Raw genomic sequence first — 26617 nt, 5'->3', positions numbered from 1 at the left:
TGCCTCTAAGGAGTTCTCCAAATATCTGCATCTGCTTCCTCAGAATGCTCTGGTTTCCTTCCACCATAAGGATGAAAGGGGAAAAGTTTAGAGGGAAACCTCTTCACTCGTAGAGTGGTAGGAGTTTGGAACAAGCTTTCAGCTGAAATGGAAGATGTGGACTCAATTTTAACATTTAAGAGAAATTTGGACAGATTTATGGATGGGAGAGGTATGGAGGGCTGTGGACTGAGTGCAGGCCAGTGGGACTAGGCAAGAAAAAGTGGTTTGGCACAGACTAGAGTGGCCAAAGTGGTCTGTTTCTGTGCTCTAATTGTTCTATGAGAAAGAGCAAAGATTTCCAAGGGCAAAACAGCCAAACTTTCAAGTCTTCTTCCAGCACTTTGGGAGAATCTCCACCACCCAGCTCTATTTGAAGATGCCATAAACCTTGGTCTTCTTGAAGACAAATAAAAGGCAATAAGGCTAGTTCCAGCCAATCCTCCGTCAGAGTAAACAAAAGGAATTTGTGTGAACGAGTGAGCTGCTGGTGGAAGCGTGTCATGGAACGTTGAAAAAACATTTGGACAAGTACATGGATAGGAAGGGTTGAGCTGAATAGGGAATGTGTGCAGGACTTTCCTTTTGGTTGCCTTTGTCCACTTTGGATGAAGGATCTGTTTCTGTGTTATATCGAACACAGTGCCTCATTGACTCGCAATATTCACCATGTGGAAATTGTTGAAGATAGGTTGCCAAGCTGATTCAGAGGGCCATTCAAAATCAGCCCACTGCATTTAGCAGAGTGATATCAGTATATCAGTGTAATAAAAATAATGCAAAAACCAAAGGTGAAATGCTGAATATTTCATCCACTTCCAGCTCTTTTCTCTGTGATACCCCACCTCGGCACGTCAATCATCAGCTAATCGATTTACTCCATCATATGTATGGCAGAATGTGCTGATACTGTAAAGGTTATGGGACCTGACTAAGATCCAGCTGTAGAGTTGAAGAGGTGCTAGTGTTTCTAACCAGAGTTCTTCTCCACCTGCAGCACAGGCAATCATCTGACAAGTGCACTGACTACAAAATTCAGTGCAAAGGCAGTGTATTCATTGACTGCCCCATGTGTCTACACTCAATTGTCAGCAAGATGTTGACAATAATACCTTCAAGTGATGCTTATTTGCCATTACCTAACATACTGATGCTCATTTTGGATTTTTAAAAATCTCATTGACAGCTTGGACCAAACAGAGTCAAATAATTTGACTTCTGCTGATGAAGTGAAATTTGTTCCCTTGATGTATTGGCACCTTATGACTTACTGTGGTGTCAATGAATCCATTTGAGATTGAAACCGGTGGCAAATAAAGGACAAAAAAAAATTCCATGATTGGAGCCATGCATCGTAGAGAGGAAGATGATTATGATTGCTGACATCCAGAGACATCAGTTTGAGCTCTGCTGGACAATGCCTTAGTCCTAGCTTATTCACATACTTATCAATAACTTTGACTCCCAATCAGAACTGGGATTTCCATATATATTTGAATATTATTCAATTCCACTCATAATTCAATAGATTGTGCAGCAAGAGGGTTTTACTTTCAGATTTAGACATAAAGAGTCAGGTAACATTCCGCCACCAACTTGGCACATAATGATCATCTCCGACTGGAAGGGCTCCAACCATTTCCCTTTGAAATTAAAACCATCATCAAATCCTTGCAATTTACTCTTCAACGGAAACATAAATGGACCAGCCACATCATTCTATTAATGAAGGAATTAGCCAGGAGCTACATATTCCTTAGCAGATGACTTACCTCTTGGATCTCACCTTGAAGCATGAATTAGCATTTGATGAAATATTCAAAGAGAAGCACAGACAAGCAGAACAGTCAAAGCTACAAGTTTTCTTTTCATGTCATTCTGGGAGAACCGTCACCACACAGCAGTTATTTTTTTCAAGATGGCAACAAACCAAAATCTTTTCAGGGGCAAATAAAAGACAATAAAAGCTGGCCAAGCCATGCACTCATCTTGTGTCAGTAAACTAAAGGTATTTGTGTTTAAGTGTTCAACATAGAACACAGAACATAGAAATCTACAGTGCAGTGCTGACCTAATAACCAACTCTAACAACTGGCTAGAATTTCCCTACTGCATAACGTTCCATTTTTCTTAGTTTCATGCATCTATTTAATTGACTCTTAAAATTTCCTGTCGTTCTCTTGCCAGCAGTGCATTCCATGCACCCACCAATCTCTGTGTGGAAAATTTGCACCTCTTACATCCTCCCTATACTTACTCCAGAGCACCTTAAAAACTACACCCCCATGTGTTAACCATTTCAGCCCTAGGGGAAAAAAGCCTCTGGCCATCCACACAATCAATGTGGTCGCCTTATGCACCTCTATCAGGTCACCCCTCATCATCCATCATTCCCAGGAGAAAAAGCCAAGTTCACTTAACCAATCCTCAAAAGGCATGCTCTCCAAGCCAGGCAACATCTTTGTAAATCATCTCTGCACCCTCTCTGTAACATGTATATCCTTCCTGCAGTGAAGTGACCAAAGGTAAGCACTATATTCCGTGAGGTCTTATATAAGTGCAACATTATCTCATGGCTCTTGAACTCAATCAAACAGTTAATGAAAGGTAACATAGAATATGCCTTCATAACAACACTATTCATTTGTGTAGCAGCTTTGAGTGTCTATAGGCACAAACAAGAAGATCTCTCAGTTCATAATGCTCATTATATTTTTAAAACATCACCTTGATTTTGTAATCTCAATGCATGCATGATGAACATTGGGAACATTACCTGAGTTCCTTTAGATTTCTGTTGCTTTTGGCCACTGGCTCTTTCGGCTTGAGAGAGAGACCTAATGGATGCTATTTGTAAAGTTGTTAGCTGACTGATTCCATTGCTGATTGTCAAATAGTTTGCTTTAAGGCTGGAAACTGGATTGCTAATGGATGTGGTCTTTATAATTAAATTCAACATGTTTATCCACATTAAGCTGCGTCGGTCAGCTATAGCTTCACCTATTCAGCCTGAAATAGGCTGCATGAGATGTTTGTAAAATGCTATCTGTTGTACAGCTTTTCAAAATACAAATGAAAACTAACAAAATTCATAGCAATTCAGGGAGCTTTTATAATGTAAGATATTCCATGTTGTTAATTCAAGGATACCAGGCCACACATGAGTTTAAGTGGGTGGGAAGTTAGATGTCAAAACCTCAGCTGGAAGTTTTCAAAAAAACTATGAAAAATTCAACTGACATGGATTGTGAATTGTGGATCAGACTTAGTGCCCTTTGGTCATCTATCCTTTCTGGAGTCACTGAGAGGAAGCTCGCGCATGCATTGGTACAATATAAAAGCTGTAGAAGAACTGTATCACCTCATACATTACCCATCCAACTACCCCATCAGCCATCCCCAGCCCTGTCTATGGAGGAATCTGACCTCAACAACAACATCAGAACTCAAAAAACCAGAGTAAAAATTATTTAACCCCATTCCCAAGGGACTGCTACTTGTCTTCTTCAATACGATAAGGTCAAACTCACCTTTATTTGCCGTCTTTCGAAATTAAAAAGCGTGTTCTGCCACATCTCTTTTCTAATTGCAAAACCAAAGGCCCACGTCATTGTTTACAATAATGACAGCAAATACACATTTTTTTTTCATGGATTCAGAGACAGTGGTATTTACTTGCGTAAAAGTATTGTCCAGGAGCTTATGGCAAATATGCACTTTTATAAATTGCTATAAGGGCAGCACTGCCTCTGGTGCAGACCCATAAGGAGTGGGAAGTGGAGACAATGCGCTCCTCTGTAGGATCCTACTGGATGCCAGACATTGAAGACCTATAAAGTTTGGTGCTCCAGATGATGGTACCTAAGCTTTGCAGCCCAAACCTCAAGGGTTGTGGGCTCATAGAAAGCAAAGAACCTGTCCTTTCTGAGGAAAAGCCTGGGAATGATCCTGCTGCATAAGAAATCACAGCAGTAGGCCAACACGGGGCTCAGCAGCCAAGGGCCTCACACCATGAGTTCTGATAACCAGTTACTGGGACCAGGATTTGTGAGGGTGCCAATGGCAAGCCTTGAGAATTGACAACTTCCTAATTATATCAAGGCTTTAAAACCAAAGACTAGATGCCTTGAACTTGGATTTGATGCTGGATTGCACAGAAGACTGTTGGGCTACAGAGGTTACAAGAGCACAGGAGGTGATGGTGTTGGAGGAAGAGGTGGTGTGATCAATGGACATTCAATATCCCTGAAGGGACTCTCTTTTGCTTCTCTTTTTCTATCTTGCCAGTGATATTCGACCAGGACGCTTCTTTGAGTGCCTTTTCAGGACAAACATAGCAAAACAAATTCTGTGGAATTTGTGTACATGACAATAACTGGAATCTTGAATCTTGAAATTGATGGGGTCTAGAAATTTTAGTAGAACAAATACTAATGCCTTTGGACCTGCTGTTAAAGCAGCAGTCATGAAACCATCAAACTAACAATTTGTCCAACAGCACCTTGAAAATAGTATACCTGGGGAATGAAAATCAATAACAGTCTTTTTTTCACTCTGTTGCTGATCTGATGAGACAACTGAGCAATCTATAACAAGCTCACTAAAAAAAATTATCAAGTGGGAAGGCCAGATGGAAACATGAATATTTAGTGAGAGGGCTTTATATGGATCGTTAATATTCACATTTAACCAATGCCAAATTTTTCCATCGGGAGTTTTCTCCCAAGTCTGGAGATGATACAAGGAATGTTTTGGTTTGCTATCCAAATATAGTTGTAGATTTCTGCTGCATGTACCAAAAGTGCATGAAAGTGTTAAAAAAAATCACTCATACAGACAAGTTGTCAGTTGTTCACTATGAAGGTCACTTTTGCCTCAGCTTGAACCTGAAGGAATCCATCCAGACAGTAATTATCACTGATTCGAATTCTCATCAATATGAAGTTCATTTCATGAATTTTGCAGTGGCTTTTGTTACAGAGAAGGCTATAAACATGAGTTGGAAATGTAGGCAGATCTAAATCTGATTTGCTCAACCATGCTGGCTAAAATTGGAGAGAATGCTTTGATGATTGAATTCACAATTATTTTTCAGAGATTATGCTTTGTAAATTAATTCTTCCTTCAGTGCAAAGTGTCTTTGCTTTAGACGTTGTGAAGGGTGTCAGAAAAAAAAAAGATTCACCTTCTTTTGCTCTCCTTTAAAATAAAAGATTTCTTTTTTATTTCCTGAAAGTTGTCCCTGTGCCTTGGGCATAGGTTTTGATATGAGCCACTCAATATTCAATGAACCATTTGATGTAGATGTTTACTAATGATTAAGGGTTATTAATGGTGATTAGATTGATGGGTCCACCACTGACCATAATCCTATCTGGGGGATGAGCTGGCAATGGGATGGAATCTGCTGCTTCATGCAAAACCCTTAACTTCTGGTAGCTTTTCTAAATCAAACATATTTCACCCTGCCAGTCTACATGCTCACATCTCCATCAATATATTTGCTACTGACATTGAATTTCATCCTGATGCAATGTTATGTCCCTCCGAGAGCTATTCATTAAATATTCTCTATTCATTGAATGGATACATTCCAATACACAGGGAATTCTATTCTTTTTGCAGCATTTAACAAGGAGCTCAGAACATCAGGGAAGGGCAAAAATCCCAGTCGCCATTTTTTGTGCATGGGTCTCAATCAGGTGGGAGGTGACATGATTAAATATGAGGATGTAGCCATCTGACGCGGTCATATTGATTTACTGCAGTAACGACAAATAAAATCTTATTTAAATCATCATCCTTCCATGGACAGAGGTTTTGCAAGCTCCAGACATCATCAGAGATGGCTCAGGTGCTTCACACCTGTCCACATTAATGGGAGGGAGATGGAGAGGGTTAGTCCACCTATCAGAGGACTTCTACTGCAGTCGGCACATCAACACAGCAGTGAAGAAGGCACAACAAAAGCTCTAATTTCCAAGAAGCCTGAGGAAATTTAGCATGACTTTGAATAATCTAGCATACTTCTCTTGGTGCACTGTGGAAAACATGCTGACTGTTTGCATCTCATCGACTGCCCAGGAATGTCAAAGGCTGCAAAGACCACCGCAGGCTCTGAGCTCCCATTCTTTGCAGACATTTATGTGAGGCACTGTCTCAAGAAGGCAGCCAACATCATATAGGACCTCAATCAGCCTCTTCTCGCTGCTATCTTTGGGCAGATAGCACAGAAGCCTCAAAGCCATCACCTCTGGGTTGAAGAACAGTACCTTTCCAACAGTGATCAGAGTTTTACACTAATCGTGGGCTACCTTGATACCACAAAAGGACATCCTGGACATCACTTTTTCTTTTCTTGCACAATGAGTATTTATTAACTGCATATCACTTTTTAAAATTATCTATTTGTAACTTAACGTATGCTCTTGTAGTTGTTTTTCATTGAGTACCTGTTCGGATGGAGTAAGCAAGAATTTTGGTCCATGTCTACATCACACAATACATATGCCAATAAATATCATCCTGCAATTGTCAGGTGTGTGTTTCCCTATTTTTTGTTCTGACATAAGATTCATTCATGGCGGTCAAGATAACACGTGGCAAGCTCCAAATTTTAACTCCCAAAAGTACCGGAAAGGGAAACAGTGACAGCGGAGGAAGCAGACCATTGAAGGATGGAGGTGTTCAGAAATGGATCACCTTGTCGTAAAACTTCACTATCACAGGACAATAGAATACAAAGTCCAGTATGTTGGAAACATTGACTGGCTATTTCTACCCATTGACGCTCTCTGACCCACTGAGTTCCTCCCGTAGCTCATTGTTTACTTCACTGATGCTTTCGGAAGGGGTACGTGATCTCTAGTGGGCGCCAACATCTCATTTGACGTTGGACCTTGCTTGCTGCTAACTCTATGTCAAATGCAATGATTTAGCTGGTGATTTAGGTGATTGATGCTGGGAACATGAAAAGGCATTTACTCTACCCTCAACCCATCCCAGATTTCACAGCTGACATTTCAGTTACCGAAGCAGGAAAGTGACGTGAAGAAATCCCTGACGTTAGTACTTTTGGTGTGAATTCCAATGTTGCTATTACCCTTCAGCCTTGTTAAACTCCTGTCTCTGCATCAACAGGACACCCGAACAGCAATTGGGCTCCCTCCGTGACCATATAATTAGATCATGATGCTGATTCTAACAAGGGATTCAATTCCAATTTTATTTTTCATTCTGTAATTCATTTGGGCTAGAAATGGTTCTTTTCTATGCACTGAAATTTCAGTTTGGGGTGCCCCTGCCAATTCTCTTGTATCAGTTCTCTGCCTTTTTTGTCAGGCCATCAATCAAAGATTTGACAACAGCACAGAAGGGCATTACAGGTCTTCAGCAGCATAGCTCAGTGAGATAGTAATAGAACAGTGCAGTAGAAATACAGAGAGGATGCTTTCAGAGAAATACCTGTATGTAGCATTTGATATTTTTTGACACCTTTGTCCTTCAGAAGATCACACTGCAGTAATTATAGAATATAGGTATAAAAGGAACAAAGGGAAGTTTCATAATTTATGACCAAAATCAAATAGGTTTTGCAGGCACTAGGGTGAACTACTAAGGAGAAGGTAGCATTTTGCCCCACAGCATATATTTGTTGCATGTACTAGCATTCCTGTTACTCCTACAACAGCTCTCTGACCCAGAATCCCCATAGGACAGTATGCTGAGCATCAGGAGAGGTATAAACAGTGTGTTGACACTTCAGATCAAGGGCACTTACATGAGGACATCTCTGTTCAAGACTGCAGTTTGCTATAACCCATTACAGAATGGGGAAAGCATAAACACACATCTGCTCTAATCCATTCTGACAATGTACAACAATATATAAAGCAACATAAAATATTCTCTACTTCAGTACATACTTGTAGCGCGTTGAATGATTCAAAGACTTGTTGACTCAAACCAAGGTTTTTATCACCAAAAGACTGGTGCATAGTACATCGAGGTCGACCAGTTCAGACTGACCTGGATCTGGTGAGGTGCAGCCCTTTATGACCTGTCCAGTAGGTGTGGCTATGGCTCTCAGCCAATCAATAACACTATATGCAAATATATACAGTGGTGATAAGATCACAATACTGTATAGAATTTCATTCACAAAAGTAGTTGGGGGAAAACTATCAGTGCTCACTGGAACTTATAGATCAGGCTGTCTTAATCCCGAAGTCCTGGAGAATGTATACTGTTGATATTTATGGATCAAATGCAAAGGAAAAATAACATAAAGTGTGGAATTGGGCTAAACAGGGGAAAATGATGTTCAAAGTATCAGATGCTGGACTTCAATTAAAAAAGAGTGGAAGTACCACTCTGATCACAATTTAACTTGGTGAAAGAGCAGAGGGAGTGAAGAAAGCTGATGGCGTGTTAGCCTTTATAATAATGGGAGTTGAGTATAGGAGCAAGGAGGTCCTTCTACAGTTGTACCTGGTGAGACCACACTTGGAGTATTGTGTACAGTTTTAGTCTCCAAGTTTGAAGAAGGACATTGTTACTATTGAAGGAATGCAACATAGGTTCACAATGTTAATTCCTGGGATGGCAGGACTGTCATATGTTGAAAGATTGGAGCCACTGGGTTTCTATATACTGAAATTTAGAAGAATGAGGGGAGATCTGATTGAAACATATAAGATTATTAAGGGATTGGACATCCTAGAGGCAGGAAACATGTTCCCTGTTTTGGGACAGTCCAGAACCAGAGGCTGCAGTTTAAGAATAAGGAATAGGCCATTTAGAACAGAGTTGAGGAAAAACATTTTCACCCAGAGAGCTGTGGACCTGTGGAACTGTTCTGCCTCAGAAGGCAGTGGAGAGGCCACTTCTCTGAATGCTTTCATGAAAGAGTTAGATAGAGCTCTTAGATAGATTGTGGATGATTAGCCATGATCACAGTGAATGGTGGTGCTGGTTCGAAGGGTTGACTGGCCTACTCCTGCACCCATTGCCTATTGTCTATAGGACATGGATATTGTTTCACAGCAGTAAAATGCTTTGCATTGGGAAGGTCATAAATTAGTTAAAAAATATTCATGACATATATTAAGATGTAATGATGAATGCATCTTGAACCTTCCAGGTAAAGTGAAGTTGCACAGGCACCTCTGACCTAGACTACTGCATTTGATGGACTATATGCGGTCTCCTCTACTATGTTGAGATCAGACGCAGATTAGGTGTCTGTTTCATTGAGCATTGACTTCGATCCTTGCGCATAAACTGAATTTCTAGGTTGGCTTCCACCTTAATTCCCTTCACCATTCCAAGATGACTTGTTCCACTGCAAGGATGAGGCCAAACATGTAAATTTGAGGAACAACGTATTATCATCCTCCAAGAACCCAACAGCGTGAACATAGGTATTTCCAAATTAATCCCACCCCAATTTAGTTCCATTGTTTTCATCTGCCCTTTATTTGCTTCCATTCCATTTTCCTTGAACCCCCTCTCTCCCTAGTGGTCTTTTCCTGTACCTGCTTCTCCACCTTCATTTATCCAGTATCATAACATCACTTGACTTCTCAAAGCCCACCCTCTCTTTTTATATTTGCTATCTCTCCTTCGCACTTCAGTCTTGATAAAGATTGCTGACCTAAGATATTAACTGACTGACTATTTATCTCTTTGGATGCTGTCTGAGCTATTGACTACCTCCAGCTTTTCTTTTTCATTTATATCTGAAATCTTACAAAGGTCCCTGTAAGTGGGCCATGCTGTATTGCAGAGGCTTTGGAAAGTACATCATTATGGGTTCAAAATTTCTCGCATTGTTTGGGGTTCTTCAGCAATGTAGGATTAATACTTGACACTGAACCTAGGAGAAAGGTAGAGTGTGTACCTGTGCCTTTGCACTTTGCAGCTTGTTTTGTCTGCCAGCAGGTATGCATGCTCCTATCTCCCTGAATACCTTGTGACAAGATGCCAAATAGAATTCAAATTATGGAACAACAGCAATCCAAGCTTTGCACAATGACAAGTAAGTATCACCTGGTCAGGCATTGTCAGAAGAGGCCAGACATCACATGATCAAACATCACATAATTGAACTTTCAAGATGATCTCCAGAAGGAGATGGCAATCCTATTGGATCAGACAAGTGAGTAGCAAATATGTTTAAAATGCTGCTATTATTCCCAGGTTAAAATGGACATTTGAACTTTGCACAGGAAAGTAGGAATTGCCTATGAGACAAAATCAAGCAAAAAGACTCGACAAATTAAACGAATGTTCACATTCCAAGAGGAAAATGTTAGCTTCTGACTGCTTTATCCTCAAATTGCAGCAACTTAATGTATGTTTAACTGAGGAATATATTGTATAATTTTACTTGGGAAGTTTGCATTTTCTACTCAATTATCATTATGGTCATGCAGTTAGAATGTGGATTGGCCAGATGGTTAGAAAGCATTTAGGATGATGATTGCTCAGAGCACAGAATACACAAATTGTGGTGGGAAGTGAAGATCTTTCCAAAGTAATGATATAAATCTAAAAAAGGCAACCACAGCAGCAACAATAACTGTGAACCAAATGTTTTATTTTCTGCTTGCTTTGAACAGATCTGACAAATTGTTATCAGAACCAGGAAAACACAGTCCTTGAACTTTTAGAGCACATTTCCAAAATAATTCATTAATTTATTATTTTAATATCATTGGGACTTGTTTCTGTCTCAGTAAAATGAAGGCTGCCTTAGGAGGTACAAGGTCATTTCAAGGCTTGAGGAAGCTTGTCAAGCGCTGCTCATGTGGGTGTTTGTATATTGTGAGGGAGGTGGGTGATCTAGTTAAATTGAAATATGAGATTACATGTGCGCCAAGCACCAAAACAACATTGCTGATGAATATTTAGCAAGCCAGGCAAAGGCGATATTGGGGAATTATATTCCATGGCAATGAACAGCTATTCCTGGAGGCCCTTATCTCCCAGACTGTATATTTCAAGAGACTCACTATAACATTAATCGAAATGTCACAGCCAGGAGTTCTGAACCAAGGTGCTTTACAAACAAAATGTTTCTTGCTGTTTCCTTTATGAATAGAAAAAGAAGAACATGTGATCCATGAGTGAATTTAACTGTTCACAGATTAAATAGCAATAATAATATTTACGTCCAGTAAATTGATTAAAGGGAGATAGCATCACATGTACATAGAAAAATACCAATATTTTGGAAAGCAAAGAATATCTACCAATGAGACATGATTAATAAAGTGAGAGGTGAATATTAGGATGCTTTAGGTATTTAGAATATGTAATTTACTTATAAATTATGAAGGAAACAAGCCTGCACATAGTTGCAAATGATAAAAATCTGGTGGGACTCCAAATAAAAAGTAAGAAACTGATCACATGCAGAAGAATCTGAGAGATTTGGGAGCTAAGCTGATGAATGTCAAGTGTTAATTAATTTAAGAATTGCAATAAACAATTGCAAGAAAAACTCCATTCTATAGTCCTGAACAAAAGAGGCATTTGAGGGGTTCTGCATCACAAAAGCCATCAGCACAGGAGCAATTACAGATTTAGACTATACAATCAGAAAGGTACAATACAAAAATGCCACATGGAACTAACAATGATTAAGGCTATTATTGTCAGAATTGCATTAGAATGTAATGCATCATTCCGTGTAAAGAACTGATCCAGGTTTAATAAAATGTTATGAACAGAGCTTGAACTATGTGATGAGGAAGTTATCAAATACCAGAGAGCGTACAATGGGGAGGGAGGAAAGAAATCAAGTGAATGAAGATTGTTTATACTTGGATGCAATTTTGGTTTTGAGTGGCAGTACAATCTTGGATTGGGCACCTATTAAACAACTGCCTTGGCTTCTGGACAAACCAGATGGACTACACTGCTTTTGTGCAGTCCTGAGCATTTATTATTTTCCAATGTTTTTTTTAATTAACGTGTAATTCTTTGCCAAGATGTGCCTTCCTGTTCAGAATCTGGAAATCCCATGGACTCTTGATCTCTGTGTTTGACTTAATTTTGGATGGAAAAAATATTTCCTGCATTCATTCTTTTTTTAGAATACACTATCTTTCTTCAATTAGATTCAGCTAAAGTGAAGGAGAATTCAGATATACTGTACAGAGAGAAAAACACTGTCATGATAATGAATATGTATGAGATGTACCGGAAGTCACGTGGTATGAGAGAGAAATAAGAGCACAAGCAGGAGAACAAAGGAAACTGGAAAATAAAAAGACTCGGAGAAGTTTACCTGATAAAGCTTGTGTTTAATGTTTTATTAACTTCACATTTCGGGCCACAAATGTGACAAACACAGGACAAGAATAATGGCTAAACAAATGAATGAGGACTGATTGCTCTAATAAACACAGCTCTGAGGAAACACAAGTAAGGATTGAGCTTCATTGTGTTTGGTTGTGTAAAATAGAAGTTAGTGAACAAACCACCCTCCCGATACTTTTATCCACTTAAGTCAATTAGGAAGGAGATCTAATGAGTTACTCATTTTTCATACCATACAGTCAGTCGATCATTTTACATATGATCAGCAGCCTTTCCTGCGGACTGCTTTCCTTAACATCACATCTAATGGAAGTGGCTCATGCAAATTATGTCCAGATCAATGCCAAATCGTTGAAGTCACACCAGCTTGGTAAACCAATTAGTTTCTTCAGCTCCAGATTGCAGTTCCATTACCTGCCGGTTTTGTCGATTTCATTATGCATCACTCTAGGCAGGGCAGGTTGAGGCTGTAACTAATTCTATGGCATAGCACACTAATGCACCATGGAGTGCTAATATAATAATCAGTGTGATTATCAGAAATGCATTAGCAAACAGTGGAGATAATCTCACATTTTCATGTTCTTTCCTTCCTTTTAAAAAATGATAGATATTTTAAGTGCTCCATTGACAGCTGAAAGTGGAATTGATTAACAGCCAAATTAAATCTAGGCTTCACACAATTGAATTATGAAAATGAGGCTATGCTGGTTGTGTCGACTGTTCATACAGATTCCCACATAATGATCTGTTCGTGAGTTTCTGACTCCAATAGTCCAGAAATGTTGAAGTGCCAGCCATTGAGTCCTACCAAAAATGATTGTTAATGTCAAGTTTTACTCAGCAACCTGGACCTGAGCAGAAAGGGTTTTAGAAGGATGTATGCAAGAGAATACTACAGGAAGACATAGGTAGGTACATACTGCAGCCCTGACCTAGTGCTCACCTTGGCAGAGAATATTCAGATGGTTGACTTTGAGGGTGCAGAGTGGGCTAATGCCCTGGGAGCTCAATGTAGAAAGGAGAACATGGGCAATAGGGTCATTTGGTTTGATTCTTCCAGGTTACCAGAGTGCAGACATTTATTTCTTCTTCACAGGTTGAACATTTTAGCAGGACACCCAAGGAGTCTGTGTTCCTGTTATTTAAAAAAAGTTATTGATTAAGATAAATCATGCAATCAAAGTCAAAATACAAGTAGATACATAATATTTATCCCCTATAATCCCCCACCCCCAACCCTAACCCCCACCCCTCCCAACCCCCCTCTCAGCTACCCCAAAAGGAAAGAGGAAAGAATAGAAGATAGAAGAGGAGATCAACATATATAACAATCATTTACTATTGCCATGGTTTGGTACAACCCCACCAACTGTGGGAAAAAAAACTATTACAAATTCAAACCCATATTTCTCATATACAGGCTGTGTGTCAGCGTTAGAGAAGAAAACATACAGGTGTGGCAACATAGATATTTTAACATCTTATATGGCTATGTTCCAGGTCATTCTCCCTCCTGTAACTCTTTTTAAATTAATCTATGGAAGGTATTCAAGTATCGTGGCAAAATATAATATGACAAATCCTATCATGTAGGTTAAAATCTGCTCAACAACATTGCCAGACATTTCAAGGTGCTCACGTAATCTTATTCATTTGTTTACCTTCGCTGTACCAAGATGCAGTGATACAGGTTGTTTTGCAAGCAGACCAGTAGACTCCTCAACAAGTAAGTACAATGCAAAAGTATGGAGGAAAGGCAAGATCATTTTACAGTTTGGGGGTCCATTCAGGAGTCGAATAACAGCACGAAAGAAACTGAATTGAATTTGGAGATACATGATCTCATATTGGTGAAACATCTCCTGATCAGAGGGGAAATGAAGAGAGTGTGGCCAGGGTGGAATAAATCTTTTAATATTTTCAAAGGTAGCCGGAGTTATAGATTGAGTTAATGGAGAGGAGTGGGATATGCGTGATGGCCTGAGCTATGTTCAAAACCCTCTGTAATATCCTGCAATCTTAAGCAAAGCAGTTCCTGCACCACACAGTGATGCACTTTGATATGATTATTTCTGTGGTGCACCTGTCAAAGTTGTTAAAGGATAATGGTGATGTGCCAAATTCCTCAGGCTTCTGAAGGAGTAGAGATGCTCGTGTGCTTTCTTGGTCATTACATTGGTGTAGGTGGATAAGAACTCACCAGAAATATTTACAATGAGGAACTTAAAGCTGTCTGCTATCTTATTAGATATGAGACTGAACTATCTATAGAAGTTTTAAGATAAATGACAAGAGTTTGCACAAAGTAGTAAGTCTCAAGGAACATCTGACTGGAAAGAGTTGGAGAGGCAGAGGGTTATAGGAAGAACATTGAGAATCAGAGGAAAACATAGATCCCAGAAGGTTAGAAAAGATAATGAAGGGTAGGGCAAGGGAAGAAATGATGGAAAATTGTGAATTGATAGAAAATTATGACATGGTGTATCTGGAAATCAGGATGGTCAGCAAATACCAGACCATACAGCAGGATGGTTCAAATTAGGACTTTGGCCATAGATTCTAAATGACCTCAGGTTTGCAGTGAATATAATGAGGAAGTCAGCACTGGAGTAATCATATCTAGAAGTAAAAAAAACAGGGATGATGGTTTCTTCAGCAGATGAGTTGAGGGAAGGATCAGTTGGGTGATTGACATATGGTAGTCTTGTATATGGTCTGAAGCTCATGTGACTTACTAAAGCAAACATTAATTCCTAAATTATCCACACAGCTGCTTGCTGTAATCATCATCTTGACCAGCTTTTAAATAGTTAATTTTAATCTTTATGTCCCAGCAGATTATTGCCATTTTATTATGATTTCATCCCTATTTATACTTCTCTGAAATGACAATTGAGTCCTCAGTGGTATATACTCTTGCATAACTTTATCATATCTATTGTGAATAAATCATTGTCACTGTCCAATGCAAATTATTTCCTTGCAAGTACCAGGTCATGGTGTCATTCAAGCTGCACCAATGAACAGAACATTTAGCTGCTAAGAATTGATCTTCCATTAGGCCATTGAAAAATCCCTCCGGTCATTTAAACTTGAAGCAGTTGAAGATTCAGAAGGCTTCATCTGATTCAAATTCCGATAATTTGAGGTTGACTAACTATTACTTATATGTTGGCTTGTAGCTTCTATCTATCGAACCTATTGGAATATCAAAGATACAGTGTAAAGGTACAGTGTAACGTTGGGTCCTCACCCTCTTAAATATCAGTCAAAAGTCTGAATTCTGTGGTGTCCTTAAAATCATAAAACGACCCCCACATGACATGATGAACATTTCTGTTCCATACCTTTGAATTTCCAGAATGGACCATTTTATTTTCTTCATTCATACATGGTTAGTGTAACAGCTAGTACGACACAATTACAATCCCAACAACATGGGTTCAAATCCACCACTGTTTATAAGAAGATTATACATTCTTCCCCCATCTGCATGGTTTTCCCTGGGTGCTCAGGTTTCCTCTCACCGTCCAAATGTATAGGGTTGTAGATTAATTTGGGTGTAATTAGGTGGTACGGGTTTAAATGGCTGTAATCAGCTTCTAATATGCTGTAAATAAAAATATAAAATTTATATTTAAATTTCATGTAAACATGCAGGGAATGGATGGATGTGAATCATGTGCAGGGAGATGGGATTAATTTAATTTGGCATTGAGGTCAGCATAGACATTATGGGATGAAGGACCTGTTCCTGGACTCTACTGTTCCATATTCTGATTACAAGATCATATTACTTCTTTTCTCTCTCTTATATTAATATATAAACCACTAATTCATATTTCAGGCTAATTAATTTGTTATAATGCCCATACTATATTTGTTGTCAATTCCCTTGTGACAATAAATATAAAAGACTAGATATTATCTGCAGGGTTATTTTTATGAATACTTATAAACATTTGCATCAAAAGATTTTCTGCTATTCCAATCATTATCAATATATTTGCTTAATTTTAAATGTGTGATATAGCCTTTACAATCAGAAAAGAAAGATGATATTAGCATTCTAAATAAATTATCCCTGTGCTGATTAAGATCTTAAAATGTAGTTATTTGCAACAGGAATGCAGTTACACCACAGATGTGGAAATTAAAAGACGGAGTCAACACCAAGATAGTTTATTTGGGAATAGCTCTTGAGGGGTTTTTGGATTTATCATTGTGTAAAGATTATTGTCCTTGGACAAGTATGCACATTGGCCTTAAATAAATCTTTATCAGCCTAAGGGAAAAATTATTGAAAAATTGTTTGGGTTAAGAATATGGAGGTCATAGTTGAAAATAATAATCCTGTTAATATGTTCATTTAGAAGCCAATTTGTGCATTATGTTTAAAATCTGTGCCAAGCACTCCGGCATCTGCAGTCACTTAATTAAGAGTTGTGTTTCACTTTCTCAATTGGATTGCGTGTAGTTCATTTTTAGAGTGTAATTTTCACATATCTCTCAACCATTGACTTGATGAATGTTCCTGTTGATTGGCTAAGAATGATATAATGATTTATAACAAGACTGTAGCCTAATCAAGGTGCCCATATGGCATGACAAATTGTAAAATTCATGCTCTTATATAATTTATAAATGTCATTGATTCAGGTGGCCTTTAACATGTTTGTACACATCTTTGTAATCAGATGAGCAGCATATGACTCTACTTGTGACCTTCTATAAATAAAATTCAAGTGATGTGAGGCTTAAAGTCAGCTAATCTCTGACCTTGAATATTTTATTAATTTCAAGCACAGGCATAAGTGTGAATACCCAAGTTCCATATAGGGTGACCCCCACCCCAACTTCCATATTCCGGGGGGAGCGAGTTGATGTATTCCTATAAAACCAATTAATAACAATTTTCTATCAAGCAAATCTGCATCATTTGCGCAGGCATCACAACTGAATTGAAGAGAAATGCTTATTTATTTATTATTTTTCACATAAATTCCTTGAGAGCAATTTATTTCTCCATTTTTGCATGGTGATTTATGAATTTTGAAAGGGAAAATTTCCCTTATCTGAATGGCTTTACTGTGAGTGTTCTGTGCACCGATCACTTTGCTAGTTTATCCAAAAGATAAAAACTGTAGATATGGAAACTTTGAAATAAAAACATAAAACGTCTTGAAATTCTCTGCAAGACAGGTAGAATCTTTAGCGAAAGACCATGCCTATTAGACCATAAGGTGTAGGAGCAGAATTAGGCTATACGGCTCATTGAGTCTGTTCCATCATTTGATCATGGCTGATTTATTTTTTCCTTCTCAAGCACATTCCCCTGCCTTCTCCCTGCAATCTTAGACACCCTTACTCCTCAAGAACGTATCAAATTCCACTTTAAATGCACCCAATGACAGCCTCCACAGCCATCAGTGGCTGCAAAATCCACAATTCACACCCTCTGGCTAAAGAAACTCCTCCGCTTCTCTGTTTCAAAGGGACATAATGTTATTCTAAGGCTGTGCTCTCTTATCCTAGACTCTCCCACTACTGGAAATGTGCCCTCCACATGCACTTTATCCAGGCATTTCAAGGTGATGTTTATCCAAACATTGAATGAAAGGTCATTGACCTAACTGGGATGAATCATTTTGGATTAAATTACCTACTGAATAAAGGATATGGCATCAGTAGCAGAATCAGTGTTGCCTTCACCTCAACAGTGATTGAATTTATTGACCTAATAACTGCTGTGAACACCAGAAATTATAATAAAAACAGTATACTCTGGAAATACTCAGCAGGTCAGCCAGCATCTATGGAAAGACAAACACAATTAACACTGCATGTTGATAGTAAAAGTACAGAATTTAAATGTCAGATCATATCATGTGATCCGAGGCATCTCTCTTCTCAACTGTGCTGGCATTATACTCACATATACTCACTTCAGGAGAATGTATGCCCTGACTGCTCACAGACCTTCACTCCCTTAATCAATGGATCAAGCAGTATTGCAGTTGAACTTGGATAGAATAATAGGAATGAAATTTTTGATGTGGGAACAATGCAAATAATAAGCAGGTAGATATAGGGGAGCTACAGATTAAATACTGTTTAGTTTTGCACTGAGAATAGCTAAATAGTGAAAAAGAAGCTCAGTAAACAATCAATTGCTCATTATTTCAGTAGATATGCTGTGAATTTGATGGCTGCAATAACTCTTTACAGTGACCAATTTTTTTAAAAAGGGCCACAAAAGGGGCTTCCATCTTGTCAGACTGCTTCTGGTGTACTGCCTTACACAAGAAAGTGTTCTTCCTGTACTTACTGGGAATAAGTGGAGTACATTTCTCAAAAGCAACTGCAAAAAAATCCTTCAGAAAAATCATAGCTATAATTATCTTCCTTAATATGAACTATTTCCACACACTGTTAATAACATCTTGCAACTTATTTCAATATATTTGATATGCAAATGAAACAACATGAGATTAAAATAATTTAATAGCCAACAAATTCCTCAAGGCTTTTCCCACTCTGCTAATGTTTCATCATAGTGTGTGCTGAAATCTTTGTTTATAAACAAGAGTTAAGTACTCATCACTTTCCTGGCCAAAGTATGTCAATCATTCCCATTATTTAAAACAGTGGTGAGCTGCAGAAATCTTTGTTACTATAAATACTCCTTCTTCTGGCTAGCCATGCCCTTGGATGATAATGGTTCCTTTCAGTCAGTTTGTGGGGTTTATACCCCACTCCTCAAAAAGGAGCAGCGTGTGCATGAATGGATTTTAGGTAAGTAGGGGGATGCACAGGCCTAGACTCGCCCTCTTGACATCCCCTCCCGGATTCAGTGGCATGGTGAGGTCCAAGATGGCTAGGGGAAAGTCTGTTGCAGTGAATGGCCAGACCAAGCTTCTTTGCAAGGGATCCCCTTTCCACGCTTCATGGCATGTGTTTGCTAGATGGCCTTTGACTCTAGGAGAGGATTTGTCCACCCTTTGACAGGTCTTGCTTTTCATTTTGCAGGGTGTCTAGCCACTTTTCACAGCCTGTTGGGGGATCCAGTTTAGTCGCTGACCATCCAACCTTGCACTGGGCTGTACGGTGTCAGTAGCACTCAGATGAGTGAACAGACACAAATATTCAAAAGTAGTCCATACGGATTAGATTAAACTCAACGAATGTAATAAGATAACAGTAAGTTGCAAATAGAATAAAGTGAGTTTATATTCTCCATGAGAATTAAATCTGAGTAAAGAGTGCCCTATTTTGTATGTTTGCAGATTGATTTTCTGTGTAGTTCCAATGTTTGCAGTTTTCATTCTGGGGTTGTGTTTATTTCCCCCTAAATGTACCCGTATTATCACAGGTATTTCTTCAGGTCAATGCTGCTATTTGGTTTGTTCACTGTTTTTATTCTTTAACCCTTTGATAGTTGCCTAGCTAGGTATGTTTATGTTCACGAGTCTGCTTCCCTATTTAGTGACTATGATCTGGACACAAAATCTTCTGAAGGCTTGAGTTATTAATCTGTGCCAATACGTGTTCCACAATGGCAGATATCAAGGCACTGATTAATATCTCAGTCTTCAGGAGATCTAACCATACTAACTGCTTTGGCTCATATTGGAATTGGAGTGAATTGATGGGTGGGTGCCACTGACTTATCCAAGATTGTTAATCAACAATCACACAGCAGATGCAGAACAGCTTCTTTTCTGTTCTTACATACAACTGATATTGTACTGCAATGTTCAAATCCTCCTCAACCCTGAAGTACATGGTTTGCGAAGTTACTGCAGGGGATAGGATTGCATGTGGGGAGAGAATTTGGTTACATCAGGGGCTGATAAATTTTCCCATAAATTGGAATATCCTTTAGGGATTTTGTTCCCTTCCATCCACATATCATTGAAAACCATTGGATGAACGAGTTCATGTTTAACCGGCAGCACGCTGACTGTGTGTAAACATAGCTCAAGAACATTTTCTAGGTCTCATCTCCTCTTCAGTGCCAGTTCACCAGCCTTCAATTTCATAATCTTTCTATAAGTTATTCACCTTCCTTTTAAATGTCTCCCTTGACCCAGTCTCCACAACTCAAGGTAGAGTATTTTTGACATTTATCCATCTTTGCAAGAAGTTCCGATGAAACAATTTCAAATGATCACTCCCTTATCTGACTCTTTGTCCTCTGATTTGAATTCCCTTATCTCTGCAACTATCTTTATTGGTTCAAATTGTAAGTTTTGCCCTCATTCTTCTGAACTCCAAAACATTTGGTACAAATTTACATGGTTAGTGATGGTCAGAAAACCCTCTCATGCCAGGAAATTAATAGTGTGAATCTCTTTAGTGATGCCTCCAATGTGGGAATCTTCCTTGCTCTATCAGGAGATTAAACCTGTCCACAGTGTTCAGATGTGCTCACCAACACCTTGCGAAATGATAAAAATCCTTGATGGGACAATAAAACATCCATACGTTTCTTAATTTTCTTTGTCAGGATCAGACAGAGTCTTGGTCCATTACAAAGTTGACTGAGAATTTCCTGTAAAAAAAAATTAAAAATCAGCAGACACTGGAAATTATCAACAAAAATTTAGAAAATGCTAAAAATAAACCTCAGCAGTGCAGGCAGCCTCTGTGGAAAGTGTTCTGATGAAATTCTCAGAAGTAAAATCTTCATAATTTTTTTTTATTTCCACGGATGTAGCACTATCTTTGCTTTCATGAAGGATTTCCTCTGTGCACCTGGACTTCATGATTTATTTTAGATCAAACTTCTGCTGGTACTACCAGAATATACAATAAGTTCAGTCCAAAATCTCACATCTTTCCCTTAAGAACAATGCAGCTCTGAATTCAGGAAAGAGCCAAATCCTGCTACGTTGAACTTTTTCCAAAGTGTCACTGTCATACACAAGGGGCACTGGAATCTTCAGGCAAGTTGGGTCATGGGGGATCCTCACAACTATAGTGTAACTTGGAGTTACAGATGATTGTAGGTACATTTGCCTAAAAATATCTAGGATGATTGCGTGTGCCCTTCCAAAAAGTTAGCAAATTTCAAGTTCACCACTCTTCCCCAGAGTCTGTCATTGAATCTCAGCAGTGATTACGATTAAAGGTGGAGATAATGTTTCTCAAATTCTGTCCTGATGCAGGAAAATAACAGCAATAGGGCTGCTGGATCAATGAGAAAATGGTGATGGAAATTTTATTGATACTTCTGGGGCTGAGAATTATTTCAGGAGACCAGGACACCTGCAGTGTCAACTTAAAATGTGCACAGCTGCCCACTAGATGCTGAGGGATGCTGTCTAATCTCATGCCTCATTAGTCTTCTGATATTGGTCTGAAATTCTAGCGAAGCCATGTGCCCTCAAGAAATGTCACTGAGCAGACCGTTGGCATTCTCACACAGAGGTGTCATGGCGTTAATGGTCAAGTTATCTGCAGACCACAGATGAGAATATTCCCAGACTTATTATGACGTGCTGTATGATTCACCATCAAGAGGAACTGGTACCCTGTATGGGAACGAGCACGAGTCTTTCCTCTCCACTGCTAGGTCACTGGGATAAGTGCATTTCTGAGTTAGTAATGGACTTCCTGGGTGAGTGATGGATGCCAAGCATACAAATCATAATTTCATTCTTGTTAATTCACCCTTCTTCAGATTGGCCTCTTCAGGTGGATTTGGGGGTATCTGCCAGGTAAAAAGGTTAACAGTTTAACACAACCTCAAGTTATCTGCCATCCATTGATGCTCACTTATATTTCTCTTGAAGTCCCCCAGCCGCACCCCCATTCCATTTCTGCCCATATTGCCCCAAACCGCTTTGTCACTGACTCACCCTCTCAGGATCTTCATCTTCCCCCAACCTCTGATCTGTTCAAGAGCTTTTCATTTTCTTTCATTCCTCAAAGATGCCTCAAAGAGTACTGGAATGGAACAAATCTGTGCTTTATTGTGCAACTGTCATCAAAGATGGCAGTGATTGTTTTCCCTTTTTGCTGCTGACTGTAGCCACTGACCAGTGTGGAAAGGATGATAAAAGGATCAAAACGACAAAGGAAATGCAAATGTATTTTAAAAGATATCCGCATTTATTTTCCAACCATGAAAATATACTTTAATAAGAACTATTTCCCCTTGACTTTGAAATGAACTTTCTCACTCATAGGCATTTACATTTCATTTCAAATCTAGCTGTGTTGTACATTTTCTATCACATTCATTCACATGATCCCATTGTGAACAGGTTTTAATTTCCCTTGTAGCATTCATGACCCTGCAGATGAAGAAACATCTCTCCTCATTCTGCACTTTACTTCCATGTGGCACCCAGACTCGTATCTCAATCTCACTGTCGAGGTCAAGGGAGCACTGACGGATATTTTAGATTCAGAGCGTCAGATGAATACTGATTTTTTTTTAAAGAAAGTTTTACTCATATATTGTGGGCAATGACAGTATTAAGACAGCTATGTCAGTGAGATGGAGTAAAACACAAAAGTCTGCAGATTGAGCGCTCAAGCCCGAAACATTTGTTATGTATCTTTATCTTTGCTATAGAAAGTATATGATTTGACCTGCTGAGTTTCTCCAGCATTGTAGTTTAATTTGTGTCAGTGAAATAATGGATAGGGTATGGTCTTGTACACCAAATGGGTTGCAAGTAGATATGACTGTATATCAGAGACAGATCTGCTGATGGTGTTGCTTTGAACAAGCTTTATCATCACACAGTAAGTACATGAGGAAACATATTTCAAATAACCCATATCATACAACACCAGCAAGATGTGGCCAAAGGTATTTTAAATTTTCATTTCATCAACAAGCTAAATCCTCTATTCTTTCTACCAGATAGCTCAGAGTTTATTTGCATGGTCCTTGCCATTTCTGCTGGCCAGTTAGCCTGCTCTGCACAGATCTTTACCAAGGTTACTGTAGAGGTAAGTGTACTGCTATTACAGCGGCAGGAATCTGGGTATGAGTCTGGTGCTGTCATTAAGGAGTTTGTAAATGTTGCCTGTATCCAGGTGAGTTTCCTCTGGGTGCTCTGGTTTCCTCCCACCTTCCAGAGACGTAGAGAGTTTGTAATTGGCATGGGGGACTGTGGACAATGCAGGCTCTTGGGCCAGAAGGGCCTTTCACTGTATTGTATCCCTAATGATCTTCTTTAGAATTGACATTTCTATGAGAGAAAAGATGTAACTGAAAATCCATAATCAACCAATGAGAAGTTTATGCCCTCAGCTGAGCTGGGCCTTGTGTTTCTTTCACTTTGATACGTGAAAATTTTATTTAGTAATGATATTCACCTTGGTTGCCTAGGTAGTAACATGGGGAATGGGTGACATATCCCTTTTAAAACCTATCTGATGTTTTTATTAATCCCATTGGCTTCCCAAAAGTGAAAGGGGGGGAGGGGGGTGCTTCTACAAGGGACAAGATATCAGACACCAATCAGCCAACAAAGCTAAAGATTACCTACAATCTTGTTGGCCAGACTTTTATTGGTAGATTTATCTACTTTGCATTTGCTATGGGAGAGGAAATTATATGAAGCTATTTTTTGTTGTTGCGTGGGTAGCATCCATCTCAAGGCACTGTTGTGATATGAGTCTAAGAGTTTCAATGGCCAACGCAAAAGATATCTTTCAAAACATCCTGCCAGTGCTAAAGTGACTTCGTCAGCAGGCAGACTCTTTATTGTTCCGACATTGCCGTGGATGTGGCAGCAAGCCATGAATCAGAGCTTACTACCCTTGTGCTGTTTACAATCTGACTTCAGTTTTCATCTCCATATTTCTCCAATAACACCAACTAAACATTTTGTTTCTGGTTTACCACTGTGGGTCATCTTCGAAAGATCATTTCACAAGTCAGTCTGCAACCTTGCACATTTGTTTCACACCTTTGATATAAAGCTCATTAGATCTATGTTTTCCTCCTGCTGCCTGAAAATTTACCTTGAAGTCTGTGGTGACAAATTTAATTTACTTCCATGAAAAAGTTCTAAATGGTTAAGAACAGCTGGAGTGTTAAAGTGCAAAAGGCCATCAAAAATTGGTGGGTCAAATGTGTGCATAATTATTTGCAGATTCCCATGCAGCTTTGAGCCTTATCTAATGAACATAGATGAAAATGGAAATCAGCTTGTGAAAAAAAATATAGAAGAATTTGTATATCTTCCCACTCGACAATACTCTGGGGATACCTTCCCCAAGAAGGCAGTCCAACATCAGCTTCTCGAGATCAATTAGGAATGGACAATAAAATATGGCGTTGCATTTGCCATTCAGATCCCAGAAGGGAAGTTAAATATAGTTAATAGCACAGTAAACCAACAAATTTTGTGAAAATGAGAAACAAAACCATCCTATTATATAAATGCTATTGGCATTAATCAAGATCTAAGTGTTACTTTTAATCATGGACCATGATAATGTTGAGATTTTATTATCAGATAGGATTCACAGATACAATGAAATTCTTGCACTGACAGAAGTACATAAAACTCATTAACAAACAAATAAGTAAAAATTAACTGAACACACCACTACAAGAAAGAAAATTAAGATAAAAATCTAAAAGGATAGGTAAATATTCACCGTCACAGTAGAGCAAAAATTTTGTATCGATAGTGCAGACAGGTGGTCTTGGAGAAGTGTTGTGGGTGAACCACCTCTGAATCATAACAAATGTGTACTTCCCTCCGAATAACCTGTAACAAAAGCATCTGATGAACTGATGCACTCGAGACTGAAGCCTGACAGATGCAAAAGGTCTTTATGTATCACAACAGGCAGGCATTTGTTTGGACACCTTGTCAGTGGAATCTCCAAGGTCAAAATACATCAAGTCTTTATACTTCTGAGAATAAAGATAACAGGAGATAATTCAATACAATTTCAGTAATATTTACTTCCATATTTTCAGCCTGAAAAATGGTTGCTTTGAATTATACATTTACAATGAAAAGACACTTTAACTGACAGTACACCTCTGAATGTTGAAACACTTTTGCTGGGACAAAGTAATTAATGTGGATGGTATAAAAAGTTCTGCAGACAGAGAACCCGGACACCCAAAAGTATTGTGACAACCAAGTCCCCTGGGTACACTAATACATTAATTTTTGATGCAATGGTGCAACATAATTTATGTGGAGGAAGCTTGCTATTTAGCAGAGGTCATTGTCTTATGCTTGGCTGGTACAGATGAGGATGGTTGCAAATCATTTCTCTTGATTGCCTCCTTACCCTCCCCTGCTGTGGTACAGCAGACTGTGTTCTGGAGACAGCAATGTTTGTTACAAATCTATCCTCTGAATTTCAAGACTGATCACTGGTTACAATTACACAGGCATTATGAAGACTGCTTCTTGGAATGATATCATTAAGATTGAAGGAAAGATATCAATTAAAATTAAAAGTGTCCAGAGAAGATTTACTAGGATGTTGCCAGGACTTCAAAAAAATGGGGCACAAGGAAGGATTAAACAGGTTAGGACTTTATTGCCTGGATCTTAGAAGAATGAGGGGAAATTTGGTGGAGGTAAAGAAAATTATAAGGGGTATAAATAGAGTAAATGCAAGTAGGCTTTTCCCACTTAGGTGAGGAGAGATACCAACCAGAGGAGATGGGTTAAGGGTGAAAGGGGAAATGTTTGTGGGAACATCAAGGGGAAGTTCTTCACACAGAGAGTAGTGGGAGTATGAAATTAGCTGCCAGCAGAAGAAGTGAATGTGAACTCAATTTTAAAATTTAACAAAAATTTGGACAGGTACATGGAAGGAAGTGCAATGATGGGCTATGGACTGGGTGCAGTTCAGTGGGTCGAGGCAGAATAATAGTTTGTTGCAGACTAGAAGGGCCAAAGGGCCTCTTTTCTGTGTTGTAATGTTCTGTGGTTCTATAGTATTAATGTAGCCTATAATTTGATAATTCCAAATAATCCAATGCAATATAGAATAATTGTATAATGCTGTACAATGCTCAGTAAAATTCCTAGACAGCTTGATCTACCAAAATACTTCAGTGTAATCCTAGAACATCAAATGTTAAGACAACTCAGAGGGAAGTATAAAGTATTTGCCCAAACGATATGAATGCTAAAATTAACCTCCTAAATAGGCTCTTTCTATCCCCATGCAGCTATGGAGTTCTGTCCCAAAGATAATTTACAGTGAACACCACCACAAGAGTCATTATAGTTGTACAGTATTT

General features: G+C 38.8%; 1 long non-coding RNA gene across 10 annotated transcripts in view; it reads right to left on the bottom strand.

Moving 5' to 3' along the window:
- LOC138756313 (uncharacterized) overlaps positions 1–8072 on the bottom strand; it is a 100313-nt gene extending 92241 nt beyond the window's left edge. For 9 of the 10 annotated variants that reach the window (XR_011352978.1, XR_011352975.1, XR_011352973.1 and 6 more), the window contains exon 1: positions 7965–8072. This is a non-coding gene — a long non-coding RNA (uncharacterized lncRNA). Of the gene's footprint in view, positions 1–3569; positions 3622–7964 lie in introns of all 10 variants that reach the window. The other variant, XR_011352980.1, reaches the window with a different exon arrangement.
- Positions 8073–26617: the final 18545 nt, after the last annotated feature.

Source organism: Narcine bancroftii, chromosome 3 (assembly GCF_036971445.1).
Source record: "Narcine bancroftii isolate sNarBan1 chromosome 3, sNarBan1.hap1, whole genome shotgun sequence".
NCBI classification, from domain to species: Eukaryota; Metazoa; Chordata; class Chondrichthyes; order Torpediniformes; family Narcinidae; genus Narcine; species Narcine bancroftii.
This window is presented reverse-complemented; position numbering and strand designations above follow the sequence as displayed.